This window comes from Pyrus communis, chromosome 12, assembly GCF_041283825.1.
Source record: "Pyrus communis isolate YQ-2024b chromosome 12, ASM4128382v1, whole genome shotgun sequence".
NCBI lineage: Eukaryota > Viridiplantae > Streptophyta > Magnoliopsida > Rosales > Rosaceae > Pyrus > Pyrus communis.
Genome location: NC_142576.1, coordinates 20,216,072 through 20,232,240, shown reverse-complemented (window position 1 = coordinate 20,232,240; position 16,169 = coordinate 20,216,072).

The window sequence follows — 16,169 nt, the reverse complement described above, 5'->3', positions numbered from 1 at the left end:
TGTGTATAGTATTGATGTTCTCATGTGTATTTTTCTCATGTTTTATGGAGGAACTTATCTTATTTAGGATGAATTTAAGTTCGACTTTGGAGGTTTTGCAAAATTCTTGAAAACCTCAGAGATAGAAAAAATAGCATTCTAGAGCAAAAGCCTTCTGTAATACTAATGGTAGAAATACTCAGTTTAGGAGAATTCATACTGACTTATGTCTCAGATTTATAGAAAAATGTTTGTACACAACCACGAAAAGTTGGTTCCAAAATTTCAACCGTATGCTCATAGGCTTGCTATAGCCCTCTTCGTAGCCATTTTTTGGGGGTTCAGCTCTTCAGTGGTAATAATTGATTCAAATTCAACGACTAGATTTAAGAGCATCTAATGGTAATTTAATTAAATTATCGAGGGGTTATGTTTACCCTTTGAGATGGTATATGAATTATGGTCTGATACTATTCATTTAAAAATAATTTTTTCCTGGCTATAATTCTGGACGAGGTTATGTTTAGCCATTTCGGTTGAAGATGGCCCAAAGCTCCTACATGAGTACAAGAGGCAGTTTTGCTTCAAGACTATTATACTTTCTTGCCCTTTGTTCCATACTTTTCAATGGACTTATAATGAGTTTCTCCCGTTCAACAGTCTTCGTCAAGTAATCGAGAAGTTGGAAATTAACAGTGCAGCCCTCAAACCGTCTAATTTCCACTTCTCCGAGGTAATCATGGGAGCGTTTGGGGGGAGCATCTTTCTTATCGTTTCTTCTGCCCAATATTATTGGATAGAAACTCTAAGTGCACCGGAAAATCCAAAACAAACCAGCAATTCCATCAAGTCTTACAACCCCAAATGGTATTTTAGTTAGTTTGCAAAGGGTTTATATATAGTTGAGTTGGTTAAGAGCATTTACTTCCTGATCCTAAAGTTCCGAGGTCAATTTACTCCTCCCTTGGTGGCACTTGTAGATATATAAAGAATATTGTATTTTTTTTATTAAAAGAAATGAAAAAAGGCATTACTTAGATTCAACACAAATTTAAGCAAGTAAAGAGACGCTGTAATGAAAGAATTTAACTGAAAAAGATTGCAATAATCATCTAAACCAAGTGTCAATTCCAAATGCTTGAGATTTTCAAGCATAGGAAATATACAATTCTCCATGTTCATCTGAAAACCAAATAATAAGGCCTAACTAAACATAATCCCACTAAAACCAAGGAGAACCAAACATAAATGTACTAACCAGTATTCCATCCAGTTTGAGAGTCTCTAGCTGAGAAAACCAACATGGGAGTTGATTGAAGGCAGCCTCTACGAATCCATCATTGTCAACACAAATGGTTACGTCAATAAGTTGCGGTACGTTCCTAAGAAGAAGGTTTATCCGACCTCCGACGTAAAAGAAGGATACAGGATTTGAGTCACAAATATCAACACTCTTGATGTTGGAGCTTGTCGTATCTCTAAAATACTTCAGTATGCTCGACGGATTGACTACTCTTAGATTTAATAAATCATTGGAATAGTACACTGATAATCCTAAACTCTAAATCCTAAACCCTAAACCCTTATGGTTCGTGAACAGAAGAGAGGCGCGATATCCCTGCCCTAAAGCTGTAGACGTCTCCCCACGTGTAGGTTATGAAGGTGCCTACAGCTCCAAAATACAACCCAAAACCTTACAGGATATCTGATCCATTATGCATATCGACAGCAAACGAGATTGCCAAGTAGTGATCAATTGCCCAAGAATTACAAAACAGGGATTGTAAGAATATAAATTGAAGACGATAGAAATGCAAGAAGTGAAGGAGACTGAATAGTTTCAACGTGTTCTTTTTTTTTGGTGTGAGGTTTCTTATTTAAAGAACTCCTCAAAACCCTTCAAAAAGGATTATAACTCTTCAAATAAAACACAACTCTTAGATATTAAAAATAAATAAAATAATAAAATTTGAATTTTTAAAATAAAATAAAATAAAAATATTTAAAATAACCAACATATAATACCTTTGAATTTGGAAATTCGAATTAGAAATAGAAAATCTATTTTAATGAAAACAAAAGATATGACCGTGGAGCCAAAAATAATCAAGAAAATTATGGAAGCGACACGTGAACTTTTGGGTGAAAAGGACAAAACTACCCTTGAGGCCAACCGGGATTCACACGCGCATGCAACAGACAGTAACGGCTCAATCAAGGAAGAGTCAAAGATGATCAAAATGGTATTCGTTCGAATCCCTATCATCACTCCTCATCAAACCTTTATTCAAAAGGTAACTCCCAATTTTCCTATTTAATTTAGGATTAATTGCCGTGTTAATTGCAAGATATTATTTCACATAATATTTTGCAATTATTCACACAATTTCACCATATATGGCCGGCCACTCCCCTATAAATGGCCTTATTGTCCCACCAAAAAGCTAAGTCATTTGCTACCCAAAAACTCCTAAACACATTCTTTTCAGAATTCTAACTTTGGCATTGAAGATTCTTCGGCCAAAGCCCCCCCCCCCCCCCCCCCCCAATTCATCGTGGGCGCGTGAGGCTTTTGGCTTTAATCTTGGTGTTATTATTTTGCAGGTGTATTTTCGTCAAAGGAGAAGACAACAGAAATTTGCATCCACAAATTGGTGCTTTCATTGAGAATCTTGATTCACACGCTCGAAGAAGACTCTTGCATTCAAAGTTTCCTATTTCTCGTTTGTTCGTAAATTTTTCTCTTTTTTATTCCTAGAATTTTTAATTCTTTGAATAGAGGTAAGGGAAAAATACAATGACGAAAAATTCGGAAACCACGATGATGATCCATGTAGCCCCACCATGATGATCCACGATGCTTAATGCGACGGCAAGAGGATGAACTTTGCCACCAAGGAGCACCACCACCATGGTAGTCACAAGGACCACCATGGCACTGGGGAGTGGGCCAGTTTCATGGCCGCAAGCCCACGGTGAGTAGGGAGTAGCTGCACTAGAAGCCCAGGAGGCGACCCAAGCAACCCAAGTCGTAAGGCAGTTAAGCCAGGCCCATCACGAGCTGGCCTAAGCTGCCGCCTCAACAACACAGGCCCAAGGCGCATCGCAGGCTTGAGCTACGCCGACAATCCTCTTGGCTCAGATCCAACGCGCTCCTAGTGTCGCACCATGTCCAAGCGCCCCACATGTGGCCCAGCCCACTTCCGCTGCCCAACTCACTCCCGTGGCCCACCAAACCATCCCAACCAGTCTAAGACCAGTTCAACCATCCCGACTTCAGATTTCTAGACCAACGATTGAATCGGGGGTATTTTAACCCCATTTCTCTGCAGATTTGACATATCCCAACTCAAATCTCACGCCTGGAGTCCATTACACTTCCACTACTCAATGAGACATATACCATCCAAACTCTTCCACCCCAAATGGCGAACAACACTTGTCCTAACAAGTCATAGAGTTAACAAGCTCTCTTGCACAACAGACGACCTTGGTGAATCATCTCTTGTAGGGCACTGAGATGCAGCATGCCCCAAACATGGTATCCCGAAATAGGACAAGGGTAAACGACGAACCTCTTCAGCAGCATCTTGGAAAACAGCACCTCGACCAGCCACAAACCGAGCATTCGGGCAATGTACACTATCGACTGGGCCCCCGAGATAGCCTATACTCTTGTCTTAGCACGTGGATGAGTGTGCACTATTGGTTAGACTCATGAACAAGCATACACTTATGGTTGGGGCCATACTCCGATAAGCGACATAAGCAATCTTTTAGGCGAAGTGTTTATTCGTGGCTTGGCTTGCAATAAGCATACTTCACCTTATATTGGAGTAGGCAGCATGATGGACAAAGAGAAGCAGTCACTCTATATGACTCATGTTTAACTGGCAGCCTACGAGTAATTCGCTTGCTTGTTAGGAATGTACCACATGCACTGCAGCCATGACATAGACGAGCCGAGCACATGGAAGAGTAGCCTAGACCAGCAGGTCACGACCGGAGGTAGCTGAGAGCTTTGCTACCCCAACAAAGGCAAATTCAGGAAGAACTAGAGAGGCTCCTGATAGAGCAATTGACCGATTTCCAACGCAACGAGGTCACTGATGAGGCACTATGATAAAACATGATCAACATAAGCAGGTCGCCCTTCATGGATGAGATCGAGCAGGCATAGCCTTCATGTAAATTCAGTATGCCATATTTCACATCCTTCAAAGGAGACAGGGACCCGAAAAAACACCTAAAGCACTACCAAAGTGCAATGATCCTCTGTCGGAACAACGACGCTCTCATGTGCAAGATATTTGCCACCACTCTACAAGGTGAGGTGTAAGATTGGTTCCATACCTTGCCGCCACAATCCATCCGGAGTTTCAATAAGCTGTCTTTGGTTTTCACCAAGGAGTATTCATCTTATCTAACACGCCTCGATCCTGATGCTTGGGGGACATCGGGATGGTCACGTGCTGGCTGACACCCGATGGTGACGTAAACCATTTCATGAATGCATATGCTAAGAACATGTAAATCATGCATATAAATTTCGTGCGTAACTACTCAAAGTAATATTCAAATATAAGTCTTACAAAATACCATAATAATATTCAACTGCCAACAATGAATATAGTGATAATGCATGACATGTTCAGAGCATACAACTAATCCAGAGTACAAGCGGAGGTAAAGTAGAGAGGTGCTATTACAATAGATGTCAAAGTAGAGATGATGATATGATATCAATGGTAGGGGAATGGTTCATAGTTTGGATCATAAGCCTCATTCCTATGTCCTTAGGGGGCACAAAACAAACATGAGTGGACTAAGTTATATATATATATATATATATATATATATATATATATATATATATATATATATATATATAATACTGAAACAGTTATCAGCATACTAACCCCCAAAGTTTTATGAAAACTAATAGCATAATAGTTGATAGATTTGCTGAAAACCCTAACATGCCATAAAACTTTTCATAAAACATATCTCGTATATAATGTGCTAACTAGTGGTATCAGTGTCGCCGAATGCATATAGAACTCTTCATTCGCTCGAAGGCCTTCCTTCAGAAATACTTCAAATATCAATCGCCTGTAGGCACCTACAACACTCACCCAAAGGTATATAAGTATCAATTGCCCGTAGTCTCCTACAACACCCACCTGAAGGCATATATGTGACCACTAGATACACACAAAACCATTGAATATAATCTTTCCAAACATAGGTACATATATCTCAAAATCATCTTCATAGCATATAGTCATCCATCATATATACTACAAAGAACATAAGTTCGATAAAGTATGGTATTCCAAAATATTCTCAGTAAAGCATGGTATTCCAAAATATTCTCAGTAAAGCATGATAATCATATAATGTAAATCTAATTTACTTATAAAACGTTGCATAAAACGTAACCATTGAATCATGCTTTTCATGTATACATTTCTACTATTAAAACATGCATTTTAGAAGGGGGCCACTCACGGATACTTCGTCGTTGAAGAGCCGTACGAAATAGATGGGACAGAAACGCTGCTAATAATTGCACCTAATCACATAAATGGTCCAATTAATAAAACTATACTCAAACGATTGAATTTGGGAAAGTGGACTTAAAAAACGGATCCATGACATCAAAATTAGCCTATGAGGGGTCCTGGACAAAACCTGAAAAAGTCAACAAAAAGTCAACGATTAGCTTTTATCGAGTCAATGGTCAGATTGGGTCAACGGGTTCGAGTCGGGGTTAACCGGGTCACAGGTTGCTAGGTCAACCGACCTGGGGTTTGGGCTGAGGGGTTTAGGGTTTGGGCTTTGTAGCTCGGCCCAAAAGATGTTGGGTTTAGGGTTCCTGGGCTTGGGGTTTTAATGGGTTTGGGTCTTAGGGTTAAATAGGTTGAAGGCCCAAGTTCTCCTTGGCCCCAAGGCCATTTTTTTTGGGTTAGGGTTTCAAAGGAATTGGGTTTTGGAGTTAACTGCGCTAAGGCCCTGGTTCTAAATGGTCCAAAGGCCTGGGTGACAAAGGGTTTGGGGTTTAGACTAAAAGGGTTGGGCCAACCTAACTCTACTCATGGGTCGCCAGACCCAATGACAGAGAAAGCCAGAATCCGACCGAAAAATTCCCCCGATTCCGATTAGGGGTCGAAACTCATCCAAAATTCATCATTCTAAATCTAAATTGAAGATAAAATAGTAGAGATCTGAGTTGTACCAAAATGAGGTCATGTCGAGGTCGTGATTGGCTAGAAAATGGCTTGCAACTTACGGTCTTTCACCGGAAAATATGAAGAGAGCGTTTATGAGGTGTTCCTGCATTCAAACCCTACCAATAAGTTTCAATCACTACCCAAATACTTAACCAAGACCCGATCTAGTAGCTTTTAGAGCAAAACTCGACTTACTTCACCGAAGAGCTATGTGCACAATGGCGATGCACAATGTCGAGAGAGATCAGGGATGTGAGGTAGGGAAGGTAGGTCCAGGTGATTTTGGTGGTGTGATTAGTGTATAGGTATATACATATGTGTGTGAGTTCACCGAGAGAATATGAGAGAGTTAAGACGAGAGAAAGAGAGATATGCGAGAGAGAGTATGAGAGTTGACTCCCGGGGAAGAAGAAAGAAAAATGAGAGAAAAAAATAGGAGTTAGGGGTGGTGCCAGGTGGCAGTAAGAGAGATGAGGGAAATTGAGAGCAAATCTAGAAAAAAGATTCGGATAGGGTAACAATTCAAGGGTACTTATGTAATTTCATAAATGTTAAATATAAATGTGAAATTACACTTAGTTTTGGGGGGTAAGGTTTAAAACTATCGCTCGATCAAGAAAAAGTCCGACCACTTGTTCAACTTGAAGAAGAACCCAAAGGAGTCGCTTCGAGATTATGTAAAGAGGTTCAAAGCAGAGAAGACAAAGTTAATCGGATGTAACGACTCGATAGCTAGTGCAGCCTTCCAAAAAGGACTGCCAGCAAACCATCCGCTGTTCGGAGAATTGATCATGAAAGAAGATCTAACTCTTGCAAATTCTTTAGCCATGGAAGAGAAACATGCACTTTGGGACAACACTCTGCGAGCAGATAAGGCACCCGAGCAACCTTGAAAAGAATCGACAGTAGCTCAAAAGAAGGAGGACGGGAATCAGTACAATAATAAAAGCAGGTAGGAGGCTAAACACATGGATTGATCCTCAACTAAAGGAGGCCCGATGCCAAAGAACTACTATAAGTTCTCGATCCCAATCCACCAAATCCTCATCGACATTAAGAGCGAACCATGGCTCAAGCTACCGAAGCAATCAAAGGGAGATACCTTCAAGTTGGACCACACAAAGTACTACACATTCCATCGAGGTCCTAGTCACACAACCGACGACTGCTACACTTTGAGGAATTACCTATAGAAGCTAGTGAAAAAAGGCAAGGTCAACAAATACTTGGACAAACTAGCTGCGAAACCTAGAAGGAATGCAGACACCGACAATGAGCTGCCAACCAAGACAATTTGGATCAATGGCATTTTTGCCGAGTTCGAGCACTTGGGGGCCACCAACAACTCCAAGAAAAGGAAGATCCAGCAGGCTCTATTAATCTCACAAGTTCAGGCAGTTAACACCCAACATAGACTCATCGTTGGCTTCATCGAGCAGGATGTCAAAGAAATCGACTTCCCACACGACGACACATTAGTGGTATCTGTCCAACTAGCGCACGCTATAGTCAACATAATGATGGTTGACAACGAAAGTGTGGTCAACCTACTTCAATTCTCAGTAATTCAGAAGATGGGCCTGGAAAACACAATCATATGCTGAGTGGAGGTACTTACCGGATTCAATAGACACACCTTGACTGCCATGAGCAACATTACACTTGACGTGAGAACACCACTAGTTGTCTCAAAGTAGATGTTCACGATAGTAAGTAACCTGTCTCCCTACAATGGGATTCTAAGTCGACCTTGGTTGATAAATCTGGATGTCGTAACCTCCGTTAAGTATAAAAAAATCTGACTACGCATCCCGAGAGGTAGAATTTGAGAAATCAAGTCTAACCAGGTCACATCTCGACGATGCACTGTGCAAGTACTGAAGGAGTCGAAGAAAAAGACCTTTACCCCGTAGAGGTTACTGAGGTCCAAAGGGATGACGAAGCTACCAAATAACAATCATAGCAAATGAATCAAGAAGATGGTGTCCAAATCAGCACGCCGACAGACGAGACGAGATGGAAACCCGAAGAGGACGCTGAGCACTTCATTCTTGATCCCCCTTCAACAGGAGAAGATTGCTAGAATCGATGGTTAAAAATAGTTGGGTCATGAAAGAGGTTTTTTCCCTTCAAAATTGTGCTTTAAGGGGTTTTAAGTATGTAAAAGAGTTTTGAAGGGCTTATTTGTGAATAATGCATGATTATAATGTGAAATATATTGCAGAAATATACCAACTATTTATATAATCAAATATAACACATTAAATGTATAATCACTATCAGACTTATGAAAATTAAATGAGGAAAAAGGAATAAAAGTATCTGGCCTGTGAAGTGAAGAGAGTTGCGATATTTCTGCTCTAATGCCGTAGATGTCTCCCCATGTGCAGGTTATGACGGTGCCTACAACTCCAAAATACAACCCAATGCCTCACAAGATGTCTGATCCATTATGCACGCCAACAGTAGATGGAATTGCCAAGTAGTGATCAATTACCCAAGAATTATAAAATAGGGATTGTAGGAATGTAAATTGATGACGATATAATTGTGAGAAGTGGAGGAGACATAATAGTTTTAACGTATTCTGTTTTCGGTAGGTTTCTCATTTAAAGAACTCCTTATACCCCATCAAAAAGGATTATAACTCTTCAAATAAAACACAATTTGTTTTTTTTTTGAATAAGCGATATAATCTACACCAAAGGGGAGGGAGTGAGCTTAGCCTCACAATGGGCTAGCAATAATATGGTTCAAAATTCGCTTTTGGCGAGAATCGAACCTAAGACCTCTCACTTACAAGTGAATAGGCATATAACTGAACCGTGGTATTAAGTGGCATTAATAGTCAACATATAATACCTTTGAACGTGGAAATTCGAATTAGGAATAGAAAATCTATTTTAATGAAAAAAAAAAAAAAAGAGGTATGACAGTTGGAGTATTCATTCTTATTTGATGCATTGCAGTTAGTAACATTGGTGAATTAGGCGATCGAGGAACTAGATTGACCTAAATAGCTTTTACCATTTTAAGTTTTTTTTTAGAGGGGTAATTAGGCTATATGATAAAGTTTATGCGTCCCGACTAGATCTACAAGAGTAGTACTATATTTATTATCTATTTACTATCATTTGTACTATCTTTTTAGTATGCAAAGACATGTTTCATCAAGAGATCATCGATTGGAATCGTGAAATAATTAAGAAATTATTGCGTGTTCTTTAATTTTGACTAATTGAGAATTTAGTTCTTGTTAATTATATATATATATATATATATATATATGTAATTTCCAATTGTAACACTTTACCTACGCGCATGTGTTGTCGGGTTGCACCTTCTTTTGTGACTCCGGAAAGACATAAGCATATGCATATTGATCATGTCAAAGTAATGCATGACAGGAGACCATGTTGCATCAATGCTTGTACTGTTTCAGAGTATGCATATGGTCGAAAACTATAGGGTTAGAATTGGGAGTACACACTTTTTGACAGGCACTTCATACAACCCTCTTCGTGAAGTTTTTCAATGATCAAACCATTTATCTTCTAGGTATTCTTGGGGCATTTGTTTGCCCTCACTAAAGTGTACTGGACTGGACAGGACTAAGGGTTAGTCCAGTCCTATGTTTGTTCCCAACAAGGACTAGGTTTAATGAGACTAAGTCTCACTCGCCTAGACTAAATCAGGGACTAGCTGGTCTTAGTGAGACCCCTCGAAAACCATGAGACTAGCTAAGATTGTCCCCTCTCTCCCCTTCTCTCTTCCTCGCCCTGCTTCTCGACCACTCACCCTCGAAAACCATTGGACTATCACAACCAATTTTCATATAAAATACCAAATTGAAGATGAGAGTGAGGGGATTACAATTCTACCTGAATCGAGGCCAAAAGGTGGTCGGAGGTGGCCGAAAAATGGCTTGGAAGTCTCGACCAATTTGGGTTTTTTCGAATCCATGACAAATTCGAGCATGCAAAGCTCAAATTTGGGACCAGAGATGGGGAAGAGTTTGTTAGTGGTGCAAACCTCATTTAATCTGACAAGGTTTAGTTGGAAAACTCGTTGAGAAACTTGCAACTCATTGAAAAAAAATGGAGCCGTGAGGGTTCCATTCGACTAGCGCAGAGCTAGAGAGAGAGAGAGAGAAAGAAAGGGAAGAGAGAGATACAGACTGAAATCGAGAAGGAGGGAGGAGAGAGAGGCTGGAATTGAGAGGTTTAATCTAGGGAGGAAAAGACTGGAATGGAAAAGGGAGAAAAAGAGGGAGAAAAAGAGGGACAGAATGGGACGGTAAGGGAGGAATAAAAGGATAAAAAAAATAGGATAAAAATAAAATATTAATAATTATGGATTAAATAATATAATATAAGAGTTTGTTAATTATCCTACTTGTTAGTCCGACACTGCACCAAACGCTTCACTAAGTTAGTCCAGCTTAGTCTAGTCTAAGCCAGTCCAATTTAGTCCCTAAAGCTAGTCCAGTCTGAGATAGTCTAATCTAATCCGAGATAATCCGGTGCAACAAACGTACCCTAAGGTGTGTTTATTTGATCTCATTGTCTTTCATTGAACTAGATAGACTAATTATTAGTGTAGTCTTGTGTTTGTTTCAAGCTGGGACTATTTTTAATGGGATTAAATGGGACTCGCCTATACTAACACTAACTCTTTCACAAAAAGTTCTTAGCAGGCCCCCCAAAAACCACGGTATTGCTAGGACCTTCCCTTCCTCTCCTTCGTATCGCCCTTTATCTGCTCTTTACTCTCACGAACACTGAGAGTCACCATCGGTTATACTCACCAACTTCAACAAGATCACCACTAGACTACCACTGCTCTCTCCTCGCCCCGAACCTCAATCCGAGAACCCAATCTCTTGTCATCGTCTCATTCGAACGAGACCCCAGAATCATCACCACTATCTCGCCATCGTCTGAATCACCTTCGATCCGCCTGGGCCCTCGCCGGTATACAAAGGTGGACAGCTTGACAGGCAACGGCCATGGCGAATGGAGTTTTCTGAGATTGAGGGATTTTTATTTTGGGATTTTGGGTTCTGATGTGAGGTTTTTGAGATTTTGGGTTCTGATTGAAGGGTCTGATTTATGGAAAAATTCGTACATAGTTTTGTGAGACATTTGGGAGGTTTAGGTAGAGGAAATGGCGGAGTTAAGGATAATAGCTTTAGATAGAGGAAGTGGAAGATGATTCTAGAAAACAGAAAATGATATACCAATAATAAATATTAGTAGATTATATTAAATAATAATAAAATATTATAGTTGTAGATTAAATAATGGAGAAATTAGGTTCTCATCCTTCCTTTTACTACTTCATTGATTAAAATCATATTCCTTTTCAAATTTTTATCAAGGTCCTTGGGTATTAATAACATCATTAATTATTTCAATAATAAATTTTTTTTTATTTCTAAATATATTCATTTAATGTTAAAAATGTTACAATTAGTATATTTATATTTATGACTAAATTTTTTATCATATATTTTTAGTTTTAGTTTGTACCTATTTTTAATTTTTAATTTGTAATTCTTTTTTAACTTGTACCAATTTTCTTTTAAGTTTTAATTTGTACCCATATATTAATTTCTTTTTGTGCCCATGTTTTTTTAAAGTTTATTTGTATTTGTACCCATATATGTTTTTTTTATTTGTATTTTTTATTTTGCTAAATGTACCCATGCTAATTGTGACATCCCACATCGCCCAGGGGAGTGATCCTTAAATGTATATTCCCATTCCTACCTAGCGGGAGGCCTTTTAGGAGCTCACTGGCTTCGGGTTCCGTAGGAACTCCGAAGTTAAGCGAGAAGGGGGCTTGAGCAATCTCATGATGGATGACCCACTGGGAAGTTGCTTGTGAGTTCCCAAAAACAAAACCGTGAGGGAATGATAAGCCCAAAGCGGACAATATCGTGCTACGGTGGTGGAGCGGGCCCGGGAAGTGGTCCGCCCCAGGCCGGGATGTGACACTAATTATATGTACCAATTCATGTAAAACTTTTTAATCTTAAAATGTACTCGTTCTTAAATATACCAATTTGTTATATGTAAAATGTACCCTTTTTTTTAATATATAAAATCTATTCAATTTTTTTCTAATTCATTTTTAAACTTATATGAGTACATTCTTTTTTCTTTGATTTTAAATTGTATCCATGTCAAGTTTAATCGAAGAAATTTACTAATGTTATTAAGCCTAATATCTTTTTTATTTTTTTATTTTTTATTTTTATTTTTGTGATTTTGAAGAATGTACCCATGTTTTGATACAATAAATTTTTTTGTTAATTTTGATGAATGTACCCATGTTTATATACACACACACACACACACACACTAGTATATTTATATTTTAATATTTTTAATCCCACAAATTATGGTTTTTTTATTTAAAATCTCATTTATATAAACAACTAAAATTTCTAATTTTTAATTTAAAAAATGTAGTAACGTACATAGAAATAAATTATCACATTAATTTCAGAGACCTCGATCAAAAATTAAAAACTAACAAGGTTTCAATCAAAGAATATTCATAACTAAGGATCGTATCCAAAGTCTCCCTTAAATAATATAATATTAGAATCTTGCTTTTTTGTTCAACACTGCACCAAACACTTCACTAAATCAGTCCAGCTTAGTATATTCTAAGCCAGTCTAGCTTAGACCCTGAAGTTAGTCCAGTCTGAGATAATCCGGTGCAACAAACACACCCTTAAAAATTATGTATACCAAAAATTACCCCAATTTGAAACTATATGAATGTTGGGTTAAACAAAAATGATACTCTTGCCACATATTTGTATAATTATTTGTATTATTTCTCTAATAGAGATGAGGCCCACATTTGTTGGTGGATCATATCTCTATTAGAGAGATGATACAAATGGTGTACAAATATGTGGTATGGGTAGCATTACTTTGGATTATTTTCGTTTTAGTGTTTTTTTTACTGAATCGTATATATCTAGAAACGAATGTCTTTGTGGTATTAGATTTGGCTAATTTTTTTGCAATGGTGATCTATGAATGATAAACTAAAATACATATGGTTCAAATCTTTGAAAAAAGTTACGAAATGGGCCCTCCAGAGTGTGTGTCAAAATAGGTATAAAAAATAACACGTACACATCACTTGTCACATAAAATAGTACACTAATAAGGTACAAAAGTCTATTCTCCGTATGTATCGGATATTTTCATCACTACTATAAGTTATTAATAAAGTTGAAACTAATACACATCATTTTGGAATGCAAAACCTTCCATATCCATTGTTGTATATATAATTTTTAGACAAACGATAGTATCTACACCAAGGGGGAGGGGATGAGCTTAATCTCATAATAGGTTAGCAATAATGTGGTTTAAATTCACATTTGGCAAAACCGAACCTAAGGTCTCTTACTTACAAGTGAAGAGAAATTTGTTTGGTCTACAAGTGATTTATAGCTTAAATGATTAAGATCATCTACCTACACTAGAGGTCCTAGGTTCAAATTTCCCTCTCTCCATCGCTTGTGTCACCAAAAAAAAGAGTAGGGTCTATCTTGAATTCTTTCTTAAATTAATTAGGAAATTGAAACTAAGTAAGCTTCCGTTAATCACATTTTCTACAAGAGCGAGATTTCTTGGGTGACTCACTTTAAAGCCTTTGGTTTATACAATTTCTTCTTATTTTTTGACAGAGCAAGTGATGTATATGTGGAAAGCCTAAAAATGTCATCACATAAAAGAATACTGACACACCAAATTGGTCCTATATATGTGTGTGTACATACCCTTTATCTAAAGGGATTTCATTTTTTATTTAAAAATGGAGATTGATTGTGGGGCTCACTCACATCGAACTTCAACGATCTGAATTGTCTATTTTGTAAGTCTCGATTCATACAACATTCTTGAAAAAAATTTAATTCAATCTGAAACTATTTGCCTATTTAATTATCATAATGAAATTACAATGTTTCTTAGAAAACTAAGTGTTCGTCAATTTCTTTTAACTCAATTAGATACCGCAAATATCTTTGATTTAGTTAATATTTTGTAAGAATGATCTATGAGATGCAACTTGAAAAAGAAACGATTTCGATCATTAAAGTTTGATGTGGTGTAGGTCCTACAACTAATCCCTATTTTTATAAAAAAAAAAAAAAGCAAAAAAAGAAAGGGATTTCCTTTAGATAATAGGCCTGTATATTCTAATGAACTTCAGATTTAACTCCGTGATCGGATTAATTAGTGTGGATGTGTAGGAACGGATTTGATTTGATCCATTATTTAATAAATTTGGAAAATCATCCTGTGCAAGATTTCATCTGGGAAGAAGGATTCTTTACCTTCCTAATCTCTCTACCCTTTCATGCCTTCCTATTTGAACGGTCACGGTTAAATCACGTCAACATCTTATATTGATTTTTTTTTTTATAGTCATAATAAGACAAAAATTAATATGTGCGAGGAGGGGATAGAAGGGGATATGAATAGGAGGGTAGAGAATTCTCCTTCTTCGTTTGGAATCAGCGCATGCAAGTTTAATGATGATGTCACGATGTTTGTCTAGTGGTGCTTTTTTTCGAAAAAATTACTATATTGGAGACCCTGATTCGAAACACCCATTTCTAACCTAAAAACTTTAATGACATTTTCAAATAATATAAACTTAGGTTGCGATGACTTGAACCAAGTAATTATAACAAAAAAAAAAAAAAAAACAACAAAGACAAGCTTCAAATGACATAGTATAAAGCAATAATGCTGATGGGATTTAAGGATTAGTTGGGGCTTCTTCGCAATTCCACCCAATAATTGAGAGAAGTAAGCATGTTGATATAAATACTAATCTCACCACACTGATTATTTAGGGAAAGAAACAGATTTTGTAGGACCTAAAAAATTATATATGTATGCACCCAAATTGGACTAGACCCCAACTCAACCACTGCTTAATAAGGTGACAATATATATATATATATATATATATATATATATATATATATTTATATATATTATATTTCTATGAAACCCTTCCTTTTGTTTTGTGTAGATGTGGATGTGGAGAGATTTTTCAAGTGTGTTCAGAATACAAGACGAACACGTGTCATTCTGCAATTGAAGGAACACTTGAAAAAAAAAAAAAACACATTTTTCTCTAATTGCATAATGATATATAGTGTTCTATCTCGTATTTTGGTCATACTAAAAAATCTTTCGTCAATGTTGTCCGGTCCATGGACCGAAAAGTAGTGCTACCATTCTTCTAAGCTGGGAAAGGAACGGTTCCTTTCTTCTTTTTTTTTTTTCTTTTTTTTTTTGTGTAGAATTTATGTGAGAAGGTGATAAGAAAATGGTGCTTTTTAGCACCAAATATGTGTTTTTTGCAAGAACACCACATGTCATTATGCAATTGAAGGAACACTTTAAAAAAAAAAAACACTTTTCTCCAATTGCATAAGGATTTTTATCACACATGGTCCGTGATATTGATCAAACTCATTATTTTGGTCCCTCACTTTCACAATCAATCAATGTCGTCCCTGACATTCACTACCCCACATCAATTTGGTCATTCCGTTAAGATTTTGTTAGTTTGTATATGGGACTCACAAATCCAATGAAATGGTGACACTTGGATTACGCAAAATAAGTATTTTTATCGCAAATGGTCCCTAACATTGATCCAACTCCTCATTTTGATCCTTGAGTTTCAAAAATCGATAAATTTGGTCCTTAACTTTCACTATCGCACATCAATTTAGTCCTTCGGTTAAAATTTCATCAATATTTTTTCGTTTGTGTGTTTATGTGGTCCCATTAATCCAATCATATGGCTCCATATGGATAAACTATAAGAAACTTTTTTTTTTTAAGAGTGAACTAACGGACGAGTATTCTGTGCTGACATTTTTCTCACATCTCACAACCCCAA